The following is a 5346-nucleotide window of genomic DNA, read 5'->3' as shown; positions in this document are numbered from 1 at the left end:
CTTTGTGCCAATACCATGCTGTTTTGACCACTGTGGCTTTATAGTAGTCTTGATAGTCTGGAAGTGTAAGTTCTCCCAATTTGTTTTTCTGTTTTTAAGATTTTTTTGGCAATTCAGTCCCCTTTCCCTTCCAAATAAGTTTGATGGTTAGCTTTTTCAAGTCTGCAAAGTAGGTTGTTAGAATTTTGATTGGAATTGCATTGAATCTAAATTAATTTGGGTAGAATTGATGACAATGACTTTGAGCCTTTCTGTCCGTGATCATGGAATATCTTTCTACCTATTCAGGTCCTGTTTATTTCCTTCAGTAAAGTTTTCTAATTGTCTTTGTAAATGTCTTTTACATCCTTGGATAAGTTTATTCCTAGATACTTGATTTTTTTTAGTTGTTGTTGTGAACAGAATTTTGTTTACCTCTTCAGTTAGGTTATTACTAATGTATAGGAACATAACTGATTTATGTGCATTAATCTTATATTCCAACACTCTGTTGTATTTGTTTATTAGCTCAAATAGCTTTCTCATCAATTTCTCAGGATTTTACTAATAATAAGATCCTATTATATGCAAATAATGGTGGTTTTATTTCTTAGTTTCCAATTTGGATACATTTTATTTCTTTGTCTTGGTGAATTGCTCTGAATAGAACTTCTAGCCCAATGTTGAATAATGCTGACAGTGGGCTTCCTTGTCTCATTCCAGATCTTAGGGGGAAGGCTTTCAGCCTCTTACCATTGGGTACTGTGCTGGCTGCAGGTTTTTCGTATGTGTCCTCTAACATATTGAGGATGTTTCCTTCAATTTCTAGCTTTTGAATTGTTTTTTTCAAAAGGGATATGAAATTTCATCAAATGCTTTTTCTGCATCTCTTGAGATACTCGTTTGATTTTTCCCTTTTGATTTGTTAATGTTTGATACTACATTGATTGATTTTCTTATGTGGAACCACTGTGGGATGCTAGGAATGAGCCACACTTGGCAGAGGTGTATAATTCTTTATATGTGGCTTTCAATTTCATTTGCAAATATTTTGTTGAGATTTTTTGCAGATGTATCCATGAGGGAGTTTGGCCTATAGTTTTCCTCTTCTGAAGTTTCTTTATGTGGTTGTGATATTAGAGTGATATTATTTTCAGAAAATGAGTTAGGTGGTATTCCTTTTTCTTGAATTTTTTTGAAGAGTTTGACCGGGTGTGATGTCAATTCTGTTTGGAAAGTTTGGCAAAATTCCCCTTGAAGCCGTCTGGCCCTGGGCTTTTATTTGTAGGTAGATTTTTGATGACTGATTGGATCTCTTTGATTGTGATTGGTTTGTTGAGGTCTTCTCTTTCTTCTTGGGTCAGTCTAGGTTGTTCATGTGTTTCTGGGAAATTATCTGTTTCCTCTAAATTGTCTAGCTTGTTGGAGTACAGTTGTTCATGGTATGTTCTTATGATTTTTTTTTTTATTTCCCTAGGATACATAGTAATTATCCCACTCTCATTTCTGATTCTGTTTATTTGGATCTCTCTTTTTGAGTTTGTCAGTTTGGATGTATTATGTCCCCCAAAATGCCATGTTGTTTGATGCATTCTTGTGGAGGCAGAGGTGTTAGTATTGATTAGGTTGGAATCTTTGGATTAGTTTGTTTACATGGAGATGTGACCCACCCAACTGTGGGTAATAACTTTGATTAATTATTCTATGGAGCTGTGGCCCCACCGATTCATGTGTGTCTTAATTAAATCACTGGAGCCATATAAGAGCTCACACGGAAGGAGCTTGCTGCTGCAGCTTAGAGACATTTTAAAGATGGCCATTGAAAGCTGACACTGACATTTTTGGAGAATGCCATTTTGGTGCAACCTGGGAGCAAGCAGATGCCAGCCACAGTGACTTCCCAACTAACAGATGTTTTCTGGATGCCAATGGCCTTTTTCCAGTGAGATACCCTATTATTGATGCCTTACCTTGGGCACTTTATGGTCTTAAGAGTAACTTAGTAACCAAAAATAAACCTCCTTTATAAAAGCCAATCCATTTCTGGTGTTTTGCAAAATGGTAACATTAGTAAACTGGAACATTAGTCTAGCAAAAAGCCTGTCAATCTTGCTGACATTCTCAATGAACCAACAACTACACCTGCTTTCTTTTGATTGCAGCTTACATAGAATATATTTTCCTTGCTTTCACGTTCAGTGTCTTTGTGTTTCAGGGTCTAAGATGAGTGTGGTAAATAGCTCATTGATGGGTCATGCTTTTTAATCCATTCTATCAGTCTATTTCTTTTAATTGGAGAGGTTAATCCATTCACATTGAAAGTTATAAATGTGGAGAGAGTTCTTGAAGCACCCATTTTATCCTTTGGTTTTTAGTTGACATTTTTTTTTTTTCCTGCTCTCTTTTTTCCTTTAAGTTACCCATACTATAATACTCTGGTTCTGTGCACTTCTCCAGACTTCTCTTTCCTTTCTTTTTTTCTTAGCTGGTAGAGCTCTCTTTAGTATTTTTTTTTTGCAGAGAATGTCTCTTGTTAACAAATTCTCTCAGCATTTGTTGATGAAAATTTTGAACTCTCCTTTGCTGGATAAAGAATTCTTGGTTGGCGCTGTTTTATGCATTCCCATCATTTGACCTCCAGCTTTCCTTCTGGTGACATATGTGATTCTGAGCTTCCCCTTTCCACCACATTCACGGACCATTCAGCACTGTTAGTTATTCTCACAATGTGCTACCATCACCTCTGCCCATTTCCAAACATTTAAGTTCACCCTAGTTGAACATTCTGCTCATAATAAGCAACCACTCCCCACTCCTTGGTCTCATTCTATATCCTGTATCTCAGTTGAAGTACAAGTTTATTCCTTTGGGCCATAACTTCACTTTTTTTAGTGTAGGTTGTAGTTTTCTGTTGTCTAGGCATCTGGTTTCCTTGGTTACCCCAGTCAGGTTTTCCCAGACCTGAAGTGGTTCAGGTTTAATAGGAGGCAATAGTATTACCTTTACCTGAGGGTGTCTTAGATTGATACACCCTGCAAGGCCTCAAATCACTGTGCTTTCTGCCCAGCATGTGGTGCCTGTCAGCCTGTCACTTTTGACTGCGTAAGGAGGTATGGTGGGTGGCTATTTCCCCCAAGGCTCTGGGGAATTGTTGACTCCCTCAGGAGAGGTCATTAGCATTTGAATGGTCTCTGACTCTGCTATCAGCTTTTGTCTGGGTCTGAGCACTGAGAATTGAAAACAACTGACACTTTGTCCACTGAGCCAAAAAAGGGACAGAAGGCCCCCTTCATGGTTAGTCTGTGGATCCCCTCACTTTCACCCATTGTCCAGAGACAGCACCCGGTCCTCTGGACTTCCCCTCCCTCCCAGAGAGGTCCTCCAGCTCTCCAAGGTCAGTCATCACCAAAAGCCTCTGCTTGATAAAACCCCAGTTGGAGCTCAGCTGAGCTATATTCGCTTGCTCAGAGAGTGCTGCTTCCTAGCACAGCAAGGCTTTGCAGTTTGCCATCTGGGAAGGGCTCGCAGGCTTTGCAATTGACAGTGGAGGGAGGGGGCTCCCAGCTTATATCTGCAGTTTTTACTTACAGATATTATGCTGTGATCTTGGGCATTCCTCCCAATTCCAGTTGGTGTATGGTGAGTGGACGGTCATGTTTGTCCCCCTGCAATTATTCCAGATTATTTACTGGTAGTTCCTGATTGTTTATTAGTTGTTCCAGGGAGACTGATTAGCTTCCACCCCTCTGCTGCCATCTTCTCTAGTATATTTTTAATTTGGTGCACATTTTCTTTTAATTCTATAATATGTGCTATTTTTATTTACTCTTTGAGGTTTTTCTTCATGCTCTTCTAGAATGTTTTTGATTTTTTTTATGTCTTTAGCCATCTCATTGAAGTTGTTTTGGAGATTTGTGTGTATTTCTTTGATTAATTGCTCCAAATTTTGTGTCTCTTCCGGCTTTTTAATTTGTTCACTTCACTTGTCCATATGTTCTAGATTCCTCAGGTGCTTTATGATTTTCTGTTGGATTTGGGCCATTTGCTCATCTTGATAAGGTTATTTCAGGAAACGCAGGATTATTTGACCATTTATATATAATTTGGCATAGCTACAGCTTTCTGAACTGCAGTTTTCCTAGCCTACCAGCACTTTGCACTCTTGAGCTGCCTTTTACCTTCAAGCCAGCCTTCCCAGAACTTCTCCTTTGTACTAGGCTGGGTGGGGATCCAGTCAGTGCCCCAGTTCTCTATGTGCACTGGGGACTGCCTACCCTGGTGCCATGATGTGTCCCCTGTGCAGTTTGACAGGGAGTCCACTCACAGGCACCCTTCAGCTCAAACATGCCCTGCTCCCTTCCTGCCATGCACCTGTGAGCCTGTGGAGTGTTAGGGGTTCCTGATGTTTCCATATGGTGCCCTTACTTATCCCTGCTTCTTGCCATGCACAACCTGGGATTCTGTGAGGGACGGAATGCCTCTCAGGATGCCTCATGGAACCTCCCACCCCTGTGGCTATGGAGGAAACCCTCCCCAGCTGACTATCAAGGTGGGTGCAGGGGATTGGAGAGCCACTGCTCACTCACTTCCCTGGTGGCTGTCTTGATGCAGCCAGACCCAGAGGGTGGTCCTAGCCAAACAAATGCACCCTGTCCCTTTAGGTGCCATCTCTCCATGTTTTTGTCCATGTTCCCATCACATACTGTAGGGGTCCCCTTATGGTCAGTCAAACCCTGAAACTGCAGCCTTAGCATCCTCGGGACCCTCTGTAATTTCTTTCATGGAGGAGAAACCTCCTCCACCTTACTCACTCTACCATCTTCCCAGATGTCTTTTGACATTCTTTTTAGATTCGTATTTATTATGCACTTAAGAATGGATTTATAACTTGCCTACCTAAAATATACTTTCAATGTGCTGGGAAGCACATTTATTTCATTATATCTCACAGAAAGGTTTTCTTTTTGGAGGTAAACTGACTTTGAAAATACAAGAAAATTGCTTAAAGATGGTCAGGATAGTGTTTCTGGGATGGGAATCCTGTCATAAGCTTGTGGCAGGAACTTCATCCACATTGATGAAGTAGCCCAGGCAGGAGTATGGAGCCAAGTCTTTGACCCTTTTCTGTTAAGGTTGTAGACATTTAGGGTTGAAAATGTGAACAAGGCCAGGGACAAATAGGGACAGATTGGGAAAGCAGGTAGTTCGAGAGACATGGAAATTCAGAGGCAGGATGCTTTGCTTTATCTGAAAATGTCAAAACAAGTGAAGAATGATAAAGCCCAACAGGAAAGGATAACTGAAGGACAGATAAGAAAAAATGTGGCAATAATGGATGTCAGCTCACAGGATTGTAACCGTTTTCTG

This window comes from Choloepus didactylus (genome assembly GCF_015220235.1).
Source record: "Choloepus didactylus isolate mChoDid1 chromosome 23 unlocalized genomic scaffold, mChoDid1.pri SUPER_23_unloc7, whole genome shotgun sequence".
NCBI classification, from domain to species: Eukaryota; Metazoa; Chordata; class Mammalia; order Pilosa; family Megalonychidae; genus Choloepus; species Choloepus didactylus.
The sequence above is the reverse complement of the archived record's forward strand: the minus strand, read 5'-3'. Positions refer to the sequence as shown.